This window comes from Delphinus delphis, chromosome 17 (genome assembly GCF_949987515.2).
Source record: "Delphinus delphis chromosome 17, mDelDel1.2, whole genome shotgun sequence".
NCBI lineage: Eukaryota > Metazoa > Chordata > Mammalia > Artiodactyla > Delphinidae > Delphinus > Delphinus delphis.
This window is the reverse complement of record NC_082699.1, coordinates 55,834,285-55,854,320: the sequence shown is the minus strand read 5'-3', so window position 1 is coordinate 55,854,320 and position 20,036 is coordinate 55,834,285. Positions and strand designations below refer to the sequence as shown.

Genomic DNA, 20,036 nt, shown 5'->3' with positions numbered 1-20,036 from the left:
ATTTACTTAAATTTAATTTAAGTAAAAATAAATTACTTAAAAATAATTACTTAAAAATTACATAAAAATTGAATTTAATAGAAAACATTTCCATTTTATTTTTTTATTTTTTTGGCCACACCACACAGCTTGTAGGATCTTAGTTCCTCGACCAGGGATAGAACCTGTGCTCCCAACGGTAGAAGCGCAGGGTTCTAACCACTGGACTGCCTTTTATTTTAAATCAAAATAATTAACATATAATAGATACAGTTTTTCTGGACTAAAAATAGAAATAAAGGTCCTTATTTTCAGATACATTATTTTGGTATGTGGATTCAGAGTTATGATAGATGACACATTGTTATTTAGATAATGTGGTCAGGCTATTAAATTTCAAGTAATATTTGTGGTATTAATAAAATATATTGTGGGGACAAAGGAGGGAGAAAAATTTACTGTTGATTCTGTTAAATATATTTGATAGGGTTTTTCCCTATAAAATATATCCCTCACCCCTTTCTTGAACTCCATATCAAATTGTTAATATTTTCGTCAGGTTGTACAACAAATCTTTAAGATCAACATGTCCAAAACAAAGTCTTTACATTTTACTAAAACCTTATTTTCATATTCTCTACCCCCCACCATGATGACTCATCTACTTCAGAATCATCTTCTTCAGAAACTTAAGAATCATCTTCTTCTCAACCTCCCATCCATTCTTTTTCTCAATTACTTGTTTAAATGATCCCATCTCTTAGAAAGAGGGATATACCTTTATCTCATCTCAGCCATTTATTCTTTTTGTTTTTTTACTTGACTCACTATAGTCTTCTAACTGGTCTCTTATGTCCCTAGTATATGCCTTCTTCATTCCAAATTTATCTTTATAAAGCATAAATTTGATCATGTAATTTTCTGCTTCACTAACACAAACCAGCCAAAAGCCAACCAACCAATTAAGAAAAACAAAAAACTTTGATAAATCTGTGTTGATTATATTATGTGAAATCAGTTTAGGAAATTAATTTTAAATAATATATAGTAAAGTATAAACTTCTTGGAATGTCATATTGAAGCTTTTATAATTTGCCTACTACTTATTTTCAGTATGTTTGCAAACAACATGGAAAACAACGAAGAATCTGGCAATTTAATTAAATGAAAGTCAGATAAAGAGCTCTACTGAATACTTATTTTCTAAATACAAGCAGTTAAAGGTGTTGACACTTTACCTCTGTAGCCCTCAGCACATTTAGCATAGTACCATAGACAGAACAGCTGTTTGGTAATAGTATGTATTTGAATGAGAAGTAAAATATTTGCCCAAAGAACTTAGCAAGAACCTCACTTAATAAAATAGTTTTTAGTTCAGAAATATGTGCATAATCAAAAACACAGAAATGCCATCTGGTGGTAACTTACGCAAAGCAGCTGCATTAAATGACTTCTACTGCTAATAGAAGGTAAACCAGAAGTTTGGGGTTGACAATATAACTTTTCAAGCAAAAAGTCATATTAAAGGTAAATAATTATAAATACACTATTGTTCACATAGTTCACCTTGTTAACTAAAACATTCACCTTCAGGATATTTGGCTGGAGTCAAGTAGAGTTTCACTGATGATACAATGGAGCCAATCTCATTAATTATAACTTCCAAGTGCGATACATACATATACACATGCATGGAATATGATGTATTAATACAGTAGCACTTGTATACAAATGAAACAAATATGAGGGCATGCTCAAAAATGTTTTACCAATACAAGTATATTTCTATATTGTGGTTGTAAACGTGTGAACTAAACACAGAAGAAGAAAAAAAAAACTTTTTGTAAGTATTTTTAACAATTTCCTAAATAGCTTTGATACAAAGTTACAGGAGCCAGAATTCCATATAATACCAATGTCTTACTTTATACTTGGGTATGAATAAAATAAGGTAAGATTCATAATGAAAAATATTTCTAGATCTTACCTGTAGTATAGATTTCAGTAGTTTATTTGAAGCCAAAATATTCAATTCCCAAGTCAGACAGTAAAAGAAAAGGGTGAAAAGATTAAATTAGCTATGTATTTTTTACATATATTCTACATATATTTATAAACATATATGTTTATATGTTTTACAACATATTTATTTATAATATCAAAATTAATTGCAGTCTTCTTCAACTAGAATCAGTTTATTTAGGAATTCCATTGGCGATCTCCTTTTTTGTAGGTGATTGAGGTATTTCTATTCAGCAGCACATTTAATGAGAAATAAATGAAACTAGGGCATGGTCCCTCCAGTAAGTGCATCTTGAGTTGGCTCCATGTTAGTAAATAAATTAGAAGAGTGAATGAGGTCATTTGAAGATGTCCCATGGTTAATTGAAACAGAGATTGCATCTACTTCTTTAAAAAAAGACATGGGTGACTTCTTAATCAGCCCTCCACTTTTTTCTTATGGAAATTCCTGTACTAGAAAATGGCACGACTCTGGGGAGAAATTTGTTTGAATAATCACAGCTTCACAAAGGAGAATATTGTTCAGTACTGAGGTTTTAAAGAAGGAGAGATTTTTTCCAGTAACAGATACTGTTAGCAATGCCTCATAAGACTTTTAAATCAAACACATTGAAATTAGGACTCTCAGGGGTCCACTGAGCCATTCCCCTAAAAGAGCAGCACTGGTCTGACTATTCCTGCTGAAGCTGGAGATTAATGCTGAGATTTGGGAGGAAATATGACTACAGAAATGTAAAAACACTTTAAGTTACAAATTATTTTAAAAACTCATTGAAGTTCAAGAAAAAATATAACAATAAATTATTATTTTCTTAATTTATACAATACTCGTTTGGCCCCCAAACAATGCAATATTCACTGTTAGTTTAATAGGCTTCAATTTCCATTAGCAGTATTTAAATTCCTTTATGTTAATGAATGATCTGCATTTACACATAATAGCTTTTAATAAAAGTTATGGACTAAACCTTTTAGTGATTAATAATCTAATATTTAGGTGTAGTGCTAAGGATAAAAAAGAAAATAAAAACTGACATTTCATTTTGTCCCAACAAGTAACTGAAGTTAAGTATCTGCCTGAGATCGTCTTAGTCTACTCTAAAAGGAGAGTGAGCAATTCTACCGCCAACCTCTGACTGCTCTTGAAGACCAAAAGGCAGACTTACGCTTTCATCTACTTCTGCTAGAAAAAAAGTTTTACTCCTGGAAGTTTTCATGTAGAATCTGCATGTTACATTGGTTATTTGTGGCCATGTCATATTCTCAAGTTATTTTTAACAAAATTGATGATAGAATAGTGTCATATGCCAGGGATGGGAGGTATTTGTGGGATAGCAGTGAGTGCAGTGGTTAAGAGTTTAATATTGGAATCAGATGGCATGGTTTGGATTTGGATCCCAATACTTATTTGCAGTGTGACCTTCATAAAGTTACTTACTTTGCTTACATTTCATTATTTGTAATATATGGTTAATAATAGTATCTCATAGTGCCATTGAAAGGAACACACTTAAAGTACTTAGAAAAGTGCCTGGCACATACAACACTAAAATAAATAATAGCTATTATTCTCAGAATAATAATTATTACTACAAGACATAATTTTCCTCAAAAAAAGAATTTCTTTCAGTCAAAATTTTATTACGACTAAGAAAATTACAGTGAATAGCATAAATGTTATTAAGAGCAAATAACACATTTTACAATAATAGTTTGGAAATAAAATCAACTTATGGTGTTCAAATTGAATAACATAAAGAACCCTGTATATTAATCAAATACAGAATGGATATACTATCACAGTAATTGTTATTCAGTAGTTACTCTTTAAACATTGCCAACAAAGATCTTATGATCTAGTAGGAACCAAATAAAATTCATAATATTAGTTGTACATAATTCAATACAATGTAAATTTTATGAATCTGTCATTAGGGCTTTCTTTATCATTCTGAAATTGAGTTCTGATCCTAGTAGAGAATTTTTATGTAATATCATAACTAATTGTAATGAAGCTATCACTAACCTTTCAGTAGCGCAGACAGCTTCATCTAGGATAGGTCATCAAAGACAAGTGATATTTGTACCATTTAATACAATGGGCAAAGCCTCCTTTATCTCACAGTTGTTTACTTCATTGATTCTGCCCTCCTTCCTGAAAATCAGAACCAGTAGGGATTTTGATTAATTCCTTCAGTTGTATATTTAGGTCTTTATCCCTAACTTGTCTTAAACAAATATATCCACAAGATAGCTAGCTAGCTAGCTAGATAGACAGACAGACAGGTAGACAGACTACAAGAATCATGGGTACTTGAAGTAACAAGTCATTCTCGTTCTCTAATAATTCAAGTAAAACATCTTTTCTTTAATGGGAAAAAAAATAAGCAAAAAAACTCGTTGAGACACTCTAGTAAAAAACCTTCTGTACACCAGTATGATACATTATTATTCATTGTTTCAATGTACTAAAATTTGCTACAATTTAAAAGTTGAAATAAATAAGTTGGGTGGGGGTCAAAATATAAGATGCTTCCAAAATGTAAAATCAAAAATAGAATTAAAAACTTCAAGGCATCCTTTCCACAATTCAAAAAAAAAAATGAATTTTGCATTCCAGTGTAGCATATGCGCAACTCAGAACATGATGTCGAGGCAATTATGTTATTAACTGTTTTCTAAGAAAAGCAGATGGTAAAATAAATTACGTTCTTGGGAATTTTTCTTAGACTTCCTATTTCTAGAGAGCATTCTTCCATGAAGAATTAAAACAGAGTTAGTGAAAGGGCTCCCATTTTGTCGCTTAATGGAGAAATGTTTACCTGTCCACATTACCAGTGAAATTTTGCTATTCTGGATTTATTATTTGGGGTAAAAATCCAGTCTTTAAAACAGGAATGCCTAAGGATAATTTTAAGTTTTCATTGGTTTTATTTGGGTACCAGAGAAGAGAAAGGTCTGCAGCTGGTCCAGACACCTGTTGGGAGTCTGCTCTTATAAGTTTAATGAGCTGTTCTAAAATATGCATTGAGTATAGACTTGGAACAAATAACCAATATGTTATACAGGTATCCCCACTTTTATTTTATTTTATTTATTTATTTTTTATACAGCAGGTTCTTATTAGTTATCTAATTTATACATATTAGTGTATATATGTCAATCCCAATCTCCCAATTCATCCCACCACCACCACCACCCCAACTTTTCAAACGTTTGCTTCACGCCACTTCATTTTCATGAAAGATCTACATTAGTACCTGTTTTCACTAACCAAAAGAAACCTGAAGAGGATTTTTCACTTTTACGGAAAGAAGTAAAAGATGAAAATGGCGTTCAGCATTGTTTTTCAGTTAGCTGTTGTAGAGGCAATGTGCACCCTGGGCAGTGAGAGTGACACCACCAAGCTCCTTTCCTGGGAACTACGCTCAGCATCTCAGCGTCAAGCTGCCACAGCTTTGAACTATGTCTGTTGCATCTATGCTTTATCTCAATATATTTTGTGCATCTATTAGTAAGATGTGTCCTAAGGTAATTGCTTCTTCGCTTTACTCTCTATGGCTTACAAAGTGTTTCATAGGATTGCTTTGTTTTTGGATAGTGGGGGAAACCTATACCCCTCTTTTCACATAGCCAGAACACAGTCTTGGACACTGAGGGTTGAAAGTGAAGTGGTACCCCTCACTATTACACCTAAGAAATCACTCACAAAATATGTGTTTCTAATCTCCACAGCTCTGAGCTCTGCTAGTTGAGGTCTTACTTCCTAAGAGGACAAAGGAAGTCCACTAGGGGATGCAACAATTCCGTTTTTCTTGTGGCGGAGATTGTACCCTGACTGTATTCAGCTTCTTAAACCACCCATCAACAGGCAAATAAAGGATTTACTGTATTGGCTGTGGTGATTGACCCTGATTATAAACGGGAGATAGAGTTGCTGGTGTACCTTGGGATCAAGAAGGAGTATGTATGGAAGCCAGTAGATTTTGTAGGCTGCCAATGAATACTTTGCACAGAAATAAATTAATGAAAAATTACAGCAGATATCAACAGGTTCATAAATGGCTCAGACACTTCAATAAAGATTTTGGTCATATCATCATGACCAGCTGAAGTGGTGGTTGAGGGAAAAATATGAAACACATGGTGAAGAAAGAAATATAGACACCAAAAATGGCTTTGTAAACAATTGCAGGAAAAGAAAAAGAATGGGATAACTATCAGTATTTTCTCCCTTGCTTTGTTATGGACATGTTTGCATACGTATAGACCAGTTTTTGTTCTTTCTTCTTCTATTTCTCTACAATTTAATATAAGGCACGTTGGTGGTGGTTAGCCTTGTCATATAGGCTTTAAGATGTCAAGAGGCTTTGTGACTGAGCTAGGTGATGGGAACTAACAGTAACTGCTGCGGAAGTGCATCTTTCCTTTGGAGGAGAGAATAAACATGTCTTCATCTATTTAAAGACAGACTCCCCTGTTCAGTATTGATTTCTCCAATGGGAGGCACTCACAAGAGACTTTATGGCAAAAAAGAAGCAAAAGCTGCTGTCCCTCAACAGGCAGGTGGGTTCAGGGGCTTCATCAAATGGCAGATACATAGTTTTACCAGAGGTTTCACGGCCTTCTCCCTGAAAATTGCCTCCTTTGAGGGTTACACACAGCTGGGATTGTCAGCAGCAATTCCCAGTGATTCTTGCACTTTCTGATTTACTGAATGCTGGAAGCCGCTTCCCTGTCCTATCACTCTCCAGGCTCTTCTCTGGTTTTGTAAACTTTTGATTTCCTATATTAATCCTTCTTGTCTCAATAACAGAGAAGTTTCTCTTTTCCCATTAGAACTCTGTCTGATACAGTAATTACTATATTTTCTCCTAACAAACACTTGAAATTACTGCTCTGAGGAAAATGAAAGCTTCTCTTCTCAACATAATTCATATTCCTAAAATCTCAGCTTCTCCCCATATTTTGGATAAAACTGTAGGTTTGTGTATTTTGAAAGGAGATCTAAAGTGAATTTTATCTCCACTAATATAATAGCTCTCACTGTGATAGAGGAAGACTAGAGTTGATTACATCCTGACTTAGACCTCCATTCAGCATTTTCTCCTTTTTGAATCAGGTCCCTCCACCACTTTGTACTGTGTCTATCCCGAGTGAACGAAGAATCCAGTGCTCATATAATCTGTCAAATACCAGTATGTATACTTTCCATCACTCTCGCCTACTTTCCAACAGCTTTCTATCAAGTGTGCTGTACTTTCTGCATGTGCACCTTGTATTATTCATCAAACTTTTCTCCTATCCAGCCTTTCTCCAACCACACAGTCCCATTCTTCCCAAAACTACTTTAATATTTCAAGATAAGTTTTGGCAATTTATGTTCATTTTTTTTTCCTTCATAAGGACCACAGACAAAGGCAATTTAGTCAATTAAAAACTAGATGATTTGTAAGCACAAAGAAAGTTGGGATAGTGAGTGGAACTCTTAAGTCTCAGTGTCTTTAAAACTTCTTATGTATTGGGGGTGAACAAACTCTTTGCTGGTACTACATAAGTTGACAAGGTGTAAAGTGTGTATAGGCATTTCCTACGGTAACTCCTAACAGCAGTTTATTCGCTCTGCTCCCATTCTATATAGATCTCCTCTAATACTTCCTTAATGTTCTTTCCACTAACAGGTCATTTATAGAATCATTTAAACGATGTTATACATTCAGGAAGAGTTCCTGGTGCATAGAGGCTCTTGAGCTGTTTCTGCACACCACTTTTTTTCACATGTTTATAATGAGGCCTTTTTTCCCCCAATTTAATTCAACTTTATTTAACAGCATTGCCTAAGTATCAGCCATTGCCCTGGAATACAATTATGTTCATCCTTTGCAGAAATAGTAAAAGAGATACATTTCTCCTATAAATGTATTACTTTAAATTTTACTTAGTCTTTCTTTGTAAAACTGAATTATTTTAATTATAAAAGCAATACATGCTTTTATATTAAAAAATAAAGATATTTTTAAAATAACATTAAACAGAAGAAAATATTGGGTTGGCCAGAAAGTTCGTTCAGGTTTTTCTATAACGTGGGAAAAAACCTGAACGAACTTTCTGGCCAACCCAATATCTATGGCTCCCATTCATATCCAAACCTTTGCCCCAAAGTAACAGGTTTTTCATTTAATATTTTTATTTTTAATACCACTTACCACCATAACTTTATACCTAAACCTACACCTCTACTTGTTGATTTATCAGAGTTATGTAGTAACTTTTGACACCAGCAATGAAAACTATGAAATTAATGTGCTTTACTTCTCATCTTAGCCACTCCATTTTCCAACTGAAATAAGTGTATAGACATTTTTAGTTTTTTTAATTACATATGGTACTTAAAAACTTATTTTAAAACATTTTTATCAAGGAAAAAAAATCAAGGAATAAGTACACATGGTTGCAAGAACTGACGAGCTTATGATAAAAAGAGTACTAATCTCTCCTTCTTACCCCACAGGGAACATTTTAAATCTATTTTTATTTTCAGTTTTCTGGGTGCTGTTACCTCAACAATTCTAGATAAATAAATATATACCTCTATTTTATATATTTTTAGATTATATATATATATATATAGACTCTCTGGGGGAAAAAAAAAATTAGAATATCACTCACTTACCCTACCCTCTTTCTTTTCTTTGTCTCCTCCTAATGGGAACAAAAAAAAAAAGAGAACAATGCCTTGAAAGCCAATGAAGAAAGTATATCAAAGAGAAGTGTGTATAACCAGTAGGATTATATTGCGTGATAGGTAATGAGAGAAGGACTAAGAATTTATCATTGAATTTTATAAGATGAAAGATATTGGTGTTTATTACAACAGCAGCTTTTATGGAGTTGTTGGGGAAGAGGTTGATTAGAGTGGTTTTAAGAGAGAGCGAGAGGTGAGGAGTTGGAGACATGGATTTTTGACTGTTCTTTTCAGAAGACTGACTGCAAAAAAGACTAGAGAAATGGAGTAGTAGTTGGTGGGGGACACAAAATCAAGAGAAGTATTGTTTTAAAGTTCAGAGAAACACTAGCATTTTTTAACCCTGTTGGGTATGAACTAGAGAGTGAAAAAAATTATGATGTAGTAGAGAAAGGAGAATCGCTGGAATGATGTTCTTGATTAGGAGAAAACATAGATGATCTAGTGCTCAAGAGGATAGGAGATGGTAGGTGGGTAAATAGAATGATGAGAGTCTGTAAAATTTTCTTTTTGATTGATTTGGATTTCTCAGTGAAGTAGGAAATAAGGTTACCACTTGTGACTTTGTAAGGCCAGTAACAGAAGATGTAAAATAATTATCCAGGATAATATAAACCCACATCATTACTGCCCATAGGTTACAAATGATTGTGATTTGAAGCAAGATTTCCTTTTGACTGGAAAAAAGACAAGAAACTACTTAGTTTGGAGGGATATAATATTTTGAATAGATATTTTGTAATTAAAAAATAAAACCCTAGGGAGGGTGGGAGGGAGGGAGACGCAAGAGGGAAGAGATATGGGAACATATGTATATGTATAACTGATTCACTTTGTTATAAAGCAGAAACTAACACACCATTGTAAAGCAATTATACCCCAATAAAGATGTTAAAAAAAAAAAGCCAAAGAACATTTGCAAGTAGAAAAGAAAATTAAAATTACATGTGAATATCTTAACACCTCATACACAGATTAAGAGACTTAATTGATGGGCTTATATTTCAAGTCAGTAATTTTTATCCAGAGTACTAGAGTTTTTAAATAAGAATGGAGAGACAGGTTACAGGCATAATTGTGTGTATGAGTTCAGAAAGATAGAATATTTTTAGTAAACATCAGAATAATCTTTTCTTTTTAAACAATAAGAGCTACTACTTTTACTGGTCTTCTGTGAATAGAACATTTTTTTTAAAAAAACTTGCTTTTGCAATAGAAAAAATCAAGTTGCTTAACACAATAGCATGTAAACCCTGTCATTGGCTCTCTTACCTCATCTCATACTACACTACCCTTGGATCATTCTATTTCAGCCACAGTGGCCTTTTTATTGTTACGTGAATATGCCAAGCACCTACATACCTTAAGGATTTATACTTACTCTTCTCTCAACCTGCATATATGCTTATATTTCACGTACTCTAACTGTTAAAAATTTTACTGTCATAAACAAAGCACCTATGCTCTCTCATTTCCTGCATTGTTTTACTTCACAGAACTTATTACCATCAAGAAATTATGTTTCACTTATTTGTGTATAAACTTTCTCCTCCCATGTGAATATGTAAAGCCGGGATTTCAGTCTTTTTGATTTGTTATTCCCAGCACCAAGAATCATGTGTTACATGATAGTCAATAAAATTATAGAATTGAAAAAAAAATCAAACAATTAGGTACTCAAAAGGTAATTATTTTTCTTTTTATTATGATTTCTGGCAAACTTAACAATTACACATTCCCTTTTTAACATCATATAAGGCTGTCTTGTGCCATGACTGGATTTTGTTGTTTTTGTAACATAGACCATCCTCTGTGTACCTCCTTGTGTGCTTGCAGAAAGCTCATTTTTAGTATCCTCTTTATGAATTGTACTGTCAGGAGGTTTTTTTTCATTCAACATACTTATAAATTGTTTATGAATAATTATCGCTGGGTATTTTCATTCCTTTCTGGTTTTGATGCACAGTAACTTATTAGTGAACCCTCCGCCCTGAGTATATTCTAATCTTGGTGTAGCATTCTATAGTACTTCTCTGTGACTATCAGAGAAAGATTTTAGTTTTCTTTTGGTAGAAAGAAAATTCTTGGCAAGGACTGAGTTTTTAATAGATCCACAAATAGACCATCCATTCTCATGTTTGAATCAAAGACAACATGAAACTTTATATATAAAGCCACTCAATACCCACTCCCCACCTCCCCAGTTTTAGCTACTGAGGCATATTGCTGTCCCACTACCACGTAGGCTACAGTGCTACACAATAATATTTATTTATTGAATAAAATTAATACTAGTGTGTTTCTTTTGTCCCCAAAACTAATTCTAACTTCTAAAGAGTCTTTTGTTATTATTGTTATTTTTACTATTTCTTCCAAAAATCTTTAGGACCTTTATCCAAGGGAACAGAACTGGAGGAGAGTGAGGGCCACCACTTTCTAGTACAGATTTTGGATTGAGGTTAATTTTTTTTATCTCTTTCTTTATTTGCAATAAATTTCTGCAGAATCAATCTCAAAGAGGATTGTATATGATACCGTCCTCTGTAACCAACATGATATTTGTATTGCTCTTTAGTTTAGATGGCATGGTAATATAACTAATACTTATTCATCTTACAAAAATTGATAGTGGAAACAGATATGCCCTTCAATTCACAATTTCCAACATATATTTAATTCTGTTCTGGTTGCTTTATTGTAGCATATTTATGTTATTTTTATCTGCAAATTAGAAGAAAAAGGCAATTTTGCTGAAAATATAAATAATAAAACAATTCATTTTAGACATTTTGCTAACAACTGTGTGATAAATAAAAAATCATGACTTATCAAAAGCCCATCCAGAATGTACTGTTTGTTTTCAGTATGAAGCCCCGTACATTTTAACAAAATATTTTACACTATTCAGTTAATTTATTGTTTCCTTAATGATTAACTTTAAAATTCTAACTTTTTTCAAAGCAAACTTCCAGCTATTTCAAAGGAATTTTTCCATTTCTTTTTAGTAAAAAAGTGTAAAGTGTAGTCTACCTCAGTTCTGCCATTAATCCAGTTGTTATCCATTAGAAATTATGTTCAACAGGGGCTGGGAATTTGTCTCGTAACATATAAGAGTGTCTAACTTACTTATAATAGGTAGTCAATAAATACTCATTGAATGAATAATTTCCTGGCAAACTTAATAGTCTGGATCTTAATTTCCTTTTCTTTAAAAAGTTGGAGTTGAATGGGGATATCCAGGATTAACATTCAAGATTTTATCTGATAAAATTATAAAACTAGTCTAAGAATTTGTTCTTGGACCTGACAACTGAGAAATAAATTTTTAGAATTCTGCTTGTCTATTTAATCAAGGGAAGATCATTAAATTAATTTAATACCAGTGAAAGTGAACTTATTTCTGCAGTTAGCTACTATTCAGCTTTTCAGTTGAAAGTTAGATACATGCTTGTAAAATAGTTGTATACATATAATAAACCATAAATTAAAACATTATCTGACTACATATGCCACAGATTTTTTTTTCTTTTTATGTATTGTCTTAAAATATAATTTCATCCAGGAAAATAGGATTTTTCCAGGAGAAAAATCCAGAAGCCTGAAATTTCTGTCGCTCTTCATTCTTCATCATTATGACCTAATGATGTTATATTTGATAAGCATATCAGTTCTGATGTGTGTCTCTCCTGAATTGTAAAAAGCACATTTCAGTTACTCAGGCTAGAGATTTTATTCTTTAAACTGTTCACAGTGCCTCTGGCCACACTTAGAATTTAGATTGCAAAGGAATATTCAATCTTCCATCTAATAGCATTCAGCCTATTGAATATTTAATTAGTTTCCTTAAAATGGTAAACAGTTGGAAATACTTTCCTCCTAAAGGGACAGCATTCTTTTTCTATTCTCTTATGAAGCTAATATATTTTATTTTAATTGCAATACTTACAATTAACAAAGAAGACTGAATATGTTTTGTCATTTAATTCCTATTTATTTATAAAATATTACTACAAAGAACAGAAAATTGAGTTACTGTATGTAACACATTAAAAGGGGCAGTGTAGCCAAGGACAGTAGTATTGCTTGAAAGCATGGGCTACGTAGTCAAGCCGCACATCTGAATTCTTTTTTTTTTAATAGATCTTTATTGGAGTATAATTGCTTCACAATACTGTGTTAGTTTCTGTTGTACAACAAAGTGAATCAGCCATAGGCATACATATATCCCCATATCCCCTGCCTCTTGAGCCTCCCTCCCATGCTCCCTATCCCACCCCTCCAGGTTGTCACAAAGCAGCAAGCTGATCTCCCTGTGCTATGCTGTTGCTTCCCACTATTTTACATTTGGTAGTGTATATAAGTCGCTGCTACTCTCACTTCACCCCAGCTTCCCCCTCCCCACCCCATGTCCTCAAGTCCATTCTCTATGTCTCCGTCTTTATTCCTGCCCTGCCACTAGGTTCATCAGTACCATTTTCTTTTTTCAGATTCCATAAATATGCGTTAGCATACAGTATTTGTTTTTCTCTTTCTGACTTACTTCACTCTGTATGACAGACTCTAGGTCCATCCACCACACTACAGATAACTCAATTTCATTTCTTTTTATGGCTGAGTAATATTCCATTGTATATAGCACATCCTAATTCTTGATTCAACTCTACTAGCTGTGTGATTTTGGAAAAGATCAACATAAACCTCAATTTTTTTTCAGCTTTAAGACTGGGTAACATATAAGATTTATTTTATAGGTAATGAGGTAACACACATAAAACATAGCATAATTCTTGAGAAAAAATAAGTATTATCTTATTATTATATATTATTGATTGATATGTATATGATCAAAAACATGACTATTGTCAAAGAGCACTGCTTTTAGTTGCATTATGGAAAAACTGTTTAAGAAGCTGTGTGAAATGCACTTGTGGATTTATTCATTTATCATAGGCTTCACTGCTAAGTTGAGAATGGAAGCTGAATTGTTAAAACAAGAAGTTTAAAAGGTAAGAGAACAAATGATAAAATTTTTAGGCGACTTACTTAAGAAAAGAAAATAAAGAAAGTATACATGCATACAAATTATAGACCCTTGAGAATAAAATATTGAAATTAGGCCAACTAATAACCCTGCAATGGCCTCTAAGTGTTAACGTGAAAGGAAGAGTGACAGTCTCTCATTTTAAATCAAAATCTAGAAATGATTAAGCTTACTGAGAAGGCTATAGAAGGTCACGACAGGCCAAAAGCTAGGCCTCTTGCACCAGTTAGCCAAGTTGTGAATGCAAAAGAAAGGTTCTAGAAGATAGTTAAAAGTGTTACTCCAGTGAATACCCAAATGATAAGGAAAGTGAAACAACCTTATTGCTGGTAATGGAGCAGGTTTTAGTGCTCTGGAGAGAAGTTCAAACCAGTCACAACATTCTCTTAAGCCCAAACCTAATCCAGAACAGGGCCCTAACTTTCTTCAAGTCTGTGAAGGCTGAGAGAGGTAAAGAAGCTGCAGAAGAAAAGTTTGAAGTTAGCAGAGGCTGTTCATGAGGTTTACGGAAAGAAGCCGTCTCCGTAACATAAAAGTGCAAGGTGAAGCAGCAAGTACTGATGCAGAAGCTGCAGCAGGTAATTTAGAAGATCTATCTAAGATAATCAGTTAAGGTGGCTACACTAAATAACAGATTTTCAGTACAGACAAAACAGCCTTATATTGGAAGAAGATGCTGTCTATGACTTTCATAGCTAGAGTGGAGAAGTCAACGCCTGGCTTCAAAGCTTCAAAGGACAGGCTGACTCTCTTGTTAGGGGTAAATGCAGCTGGTGACTTCAAGCCAGTGCTGATTTACCATTCTGAAAATCCCAGGGCTCTTAAGAATTATGCTAAATCTACTCAGCGTGTGCTCTATGAATGGAACGACAGAGCCTAAAAATAGTACATCTACTTACAACATGGATTGCTGAATATTTTCAATCTCACTGTTGAGACCTACTGCTCAGGAAAAAAAAAAAAAAAAAGTTCCTTTAAAAATACTACTGTTCATTGGCAATGGACCTGGTCACCCAAGAGCTCTGATGGAGGTGTACAACAAGATGAATGTAGTTTTCATGTCTGCTAACACAGCATCCATTCTGCAGCCCATGGATCAAGGAGTAATTTTGACTTTCAAGTCTTATTATTTAAGAAATACATTTGAAAAGGCTATAGCTGCCATAAATAGTGATTCATCTGATGGATCTGGGGAAAGTAAATTGAAAACCTTCTGGAAAGGATTCATCATTCTAGATGCCATTAAAAACATTTGTGGTCTTCAGCGCTGCCCTTTTAGGGGTTGGGGCTGGAAGTGACGCCGGGCTGAGCAGCAACAATAGTTTTCCACATGCGCGTAGGGTGCCAGGGTCAGGATATTAGAAATGAATACTCCCCAGTCAGTTTTCATCTTTGAAACCTGCATTTTAATGGTAACCGAATTAATTTTGACCTCAGAAAGTTACTATGGTATCTTAGGTGTGCCAAAGTCAGCATCAGAGTGCCAAATCAAGACGGCCTTTCACAAGTTGGCCATGAAGTGCCATCCTGATAAAAATAAGAGACCTGATGCTGAAGCAAAATTCAGAGAGATTGAAGAAGCATATGAAACACTCTCAGATGCTAATAGACGAAAAGAATATGATACACTTGGACATAGTGCTCTTACTAATGGTAAAGGACAAAGAGCTAGTGGAAGTCCTTCTGAGCAGTCATTTAACTTAAATTTTGATGACTTATTTAAAGACTTTGGTTTTTTTTGGTCAAAACCAAAACACTCGGTCCAAGAAGTGTTTTGCAGATCACTTCCAGACATGCCAGGATGGTTCCAGTAGACTAAGGCACCATTTCCAGGAGTTTTCTTTTGGAGGTGGGTTGTTTGATGACGTGCTTGAAGATATGGAGAAAATGTTTTCTTTTAGTGGTTTTGACACCGCCACGAATCGACATACAGTACAGACTGAAAATAGATTCCATGGATCTAGCACGCACTGTAGGACTGCCACTCAACAAAGAGGAAACATGGTTACTACATACACTGACTGTTCAGGACAGTATTTAGTCCTTTTTCTGTTCTCATTAAACCAAACTAGTTGACTCCTCTTCAGGATCTTTGATGCAGAACCAATTTTTTGTGAACTATTTTGACAAGTGCATGATTTCACTTAATTTGACATAGCTATTAAATATATTTAAATTGTTTTTGACAAATTCAGCAACATTCAGTTAGTAGAGGAATAGCTAATTATTAAATTCCCTGATTAGGCAGGTTCTTTAAGAAAAGATTATAATTCTGCCTGGTCTTTTTTCTCTACCTGCCCTTGGACTTATTAACATGACCAGTTTTATTACCAAAGAAAATGAGTTTGCCGATAAATATTTAAAGGTTAAATTTTAAAAGTTATTGTAGATTTAAATTGTGTGAACTTGAGTGCTTTTTTTTTGAGTGAAACCTTTGCTAATTTAAAATTGCGTGCTCTGTAGCATCTCTGACTCGGGTTGCAAAATGTATGTCAAACTGTATAATTGAGTCGTTCAGCAAAGTATAGCAAGCAGTATCTTGGTTAATTTCTACTGAAAGCTTCAAAAAGGTATGGTTGAATATTTACCACAGAACCATGCAGAAGAATTGGAGTAAAGGAAGTGATTGTATTGCTCATAGACATTTAGACTGAAAGAAAGTTGAAAACTTAATATTGCCAAGAGATTGTTAAGTGGCTAATGATTTCATCCCTGGCTAATAATTTTGTAGTAGTGAAATCATAGCTGTTTTATACATTTTTTCACATTTCTTTCTTAATTGTTGGTGCTCTAGGTCTTAGTATGAATTTATGCATTTTTTTGTGTGTATGGTTTTTCCTCTTTGCACTCATCTTTAGAGATTAACTAATACCTCATTCTGTTTATAAAAACAGCCAGTAATTTCTGTGCAACCTTATTATGTGCAAAATTTTTAAATCCTAAGAAATGTGTGCTTTTGTTTTCGATAGACTTATTTCTTTTTTTTCCCTTGAATTTTATTTTATTTTTTTATACAGCAGGTTCTTATTAGTCATACATTTTATACACATCCGTGTATACATGTCAATCCCAATCACCCAATTCATTACACCACCACCACCACCACCCCTGCCGCTTTCCCCCCTTGGTGTCCGTACATTTGTTCTCTACATTTGTGTCTCAATTTCTGCCCTTCAAACTGGTTCATCTGTACCATTTTTCTAGATTCCACATATATGCGTTAATGATATTTGTTTTTCTATTTCTGACTTACTTCACTCGGTATGACAGTCTCTAGATTCATCTGTGTCTCTATAAATGACACAATTTTGATCCTTTTTATGGCTGACTAATATTCCATTGTATATATTTACCACATCTTCTTATCCATTTGTCGGTCGATGTGCATTTAGGTTGCTGCCATGACCTGGCTATTGTAAATAGTGCTGCAATGAACATTGGAGTGCGTGTGTCTTTTTGAATTATGGTTTTCTCTGGGTATATGCCCAGGAGTGGGATTATTGGGTCATATGGTAATTCTATTTTTAGTGTTTTGAGGAACCTCCATACTGTTCTCCATAGTGTCTGTATCAATTTACATTCCCACCAACAGTGCAAGAGGGTTCCCTTTTCTCCACACCCTCTCCAGCATTTATTGTTTGTAGATTTTTTGATGATGGCAGTTCTAACTGGTGTGAGGTGATACCTCATTGTAGTTTTGATTTGCATTTCTCTAATGATGAATGATGTTGAGCATTCTTTCATGTGTCTGTTGGCACTCTGTATATCTTCTTTGGAGAAATGTCTATTTAGGTCTTCTGCCCATTTTTGGATTGGGTTGTGTGTTTTTTTTAATATTGAGCTGCATGAGCTGTTTATATATTTTGGAGATTAATCCTTTGTCCATTGATTCATTTGCAAATATTTTCTGCCATTCTGTGGCTTGTCTTTTCAGCTTGTTTGTAATTTCCTTTGCTTTGGAAAAGTTTTGAAGTTTCATTAGGTCCCATTTGTTTATTTTTGTTTTTATTTCCATTTCTCTGGGAGGTGGATCAAGAAAGATTTTGCTGTGATTTATGTCAAAGAGTGTTCTTTCTGTGTTTTCCACTAAGAGTTTTATAGTGGCCAGCCTTATATTTAGGTCTCTAATCCATTTTGAGTTTATTTTTCTGTATGGTGTTAGGGAGTGTTCTAATTTCATTCTTTTACATGTAGCTGTCCAGATTTCCCAGCACCACTTATTGAAGAGACTGTCTTTTCTCCATTGTATATCCTTGCCTCCTTTGTCATACATTAGTTGACCATAGGTGTGTGTGGGTTTATCTCTGGGCTTTCTGTCCTGTTCCATTGATCTATATTTCTGTTTTTGTGCCAGTACCATATTGTCTTGATTACTGTAGCTTTGTAATATAGTCTGAAGTCAGGGAGTCTGATTCCTCCAGCTCCGTTTTTTTCCCCTCAAGACTGCTTTGGCTATTCGGGGTCTTTTGTGTCTCCATACAAATTTTAAGATTGTTTGTTCTTGTTCTGTAAAATATGCCATTGGTAATTTGATAGGGATTGCATTGAATCTGTAGCTTGCTTTGGGTAGTATAGTCATTTTCACAATATTGATTCTTCCAATCCAAGAACATGGTATATCTCTCCATCTGTTTGTATAATCTTTAATTTCTTTCATCAGTGTCTTATAATTTTCTGCATACAGGTCTTTTGTCTCCCTAGGTAGGTTTATTCCTAGGTATTTTATTCTTTTTGTTGTGGTGATAAATGGGAGTGTTTCCTTAATTTCTCTTTCAGATTTTTCATCATTAGTGTATAGGAATGCAAGAGATTTCTGTGCATTAATTTTGTATCCTGCAACTTTATCAAATTCATTGATTAGCTCTAGGAGTTTTCTGCTGGCATCTTTAGGATTCTCTATGTATAGTATCATGTCATCTGCAAACAGTGACAGTTTTACTTCTCCTTTTCCAATTTGGATTCCTTTTATTTCTTTTTCTTCTCTGATTGCTGTGGCTAGGACTTCCAAAACTATGTTGAATAATAGTGGTGAGAGTGGACGTCCTTGTCTTGTTCCTGATCTTACAGGAAATGCTTTCAGTTTTTCACCATTGAGAATGATGCTTGCTGTGGGTTTGTCGTATATAGCCTTTATTATGTTGAGGTAGGTTCCCTCTCTGCTTACTTTCTGGAGAGTTTTTATCATAAATGGGTGTTGAATTTTGTCAAAAGCTTTTTCTGCATCTATTGAGATGATCATGTGGTTTTTCTTCTTCAATTTGTTAATATGGTGTGTCACATTGATTGATTTGCGTATATTGAAGAATCCTTGCATCCCTGTGATAAATCCCAATTGATCATGGTGTATGATCCTTTTAATGTGTTGTTGGATTCTGTTTGCTAGTATTTTGTTGAGAATTTTTGCATTTATATTCATCAGTGATATTGGTCTGTAATTTTCTTTTTTTGTAGTATCTTTGTCTGGTTTTGGTATCAGAGTGATGGTAGCCTCATAGAATGAGTTTGAGAGTGTTCCTTCCTCTGCAATTTTTTGGAAGAGTTTGAGAAGTCTGGGTGTTAGCTCTTTTCTAAATGATTGATAGAATTTCACCTGTGAAGCCATCTGATCCTGGACTTTGGTTTGTTGGAAGATTTTAAATCACAGTTTCAATTTCATTGCTTGTGATTGGTCTGTTCATTTCTTCCTGGTTCAGTCTTGGAAGGTTATACCTTTCTAAGAATGTGTCCATTTCTTCCAGGTTGTCCATTTTATTGGCATAGAGTTGCTTGTAGTAGTCTCTTAGGATGCTTTGTATTTCTGTGGTGTCTGTTGTAATTTCTCCTTTTTCATTTCTAATTTTATTGATTTGAGTCCTCTCCCTCTTTTTCTTGATGAGTCTGGCTAATGGTTTATCAATTTTGTTTATCTTCTCAAAGAACCAGCTTTTAGTTTTATTGATCTTTGCTATTGTTTTCTTTGTTTCTATTTCATTCATTTCTTCTCTTATATTTATGATTTCTTCCCTTCTGCTAACTTTGGGTTTTGTTTATTCTTCTTTCTCTAGTTCTTTTAGGTGTAAGGTTAGATTGTTTATTTGAGATTGTTCTTGTTTCTTGAGGTAGGTTTGTATAGCTATAAACTTCCCTCTTGGAACTGCTTTTGTTGCATCCCATAGGTTTTGGATCATTGTGTTTTCATTGTCATTCGTCTCTAGGTATTTTTTTATTTCCTCTTTGATTTCTTCAGTGATCTCTTGCTTATTTAGTAAC

General features: G+C 34.0%; 1 protein-coding gene and 1 pseudogene across 3 annotated transcripts in view; both read left to right on the top strand.

Moving 5' to 3' along the window:
* CSMD3 (CUB and Sushi multiple domains 3) overlaps positions 1–20,036 on the top strand; it is a 1,080,105-nt gene that overhangs the window by 563,399 nt on the left and 496,670 nt on the right. The gene's annotated exons all lie outside the window — the stretch shown is intronic.
* LOC132413391 (dnaJ homolog subfamily B member 9 pseudogene) lies at positions 15,152–15,863 on the top strand (annotated as a pseudogene).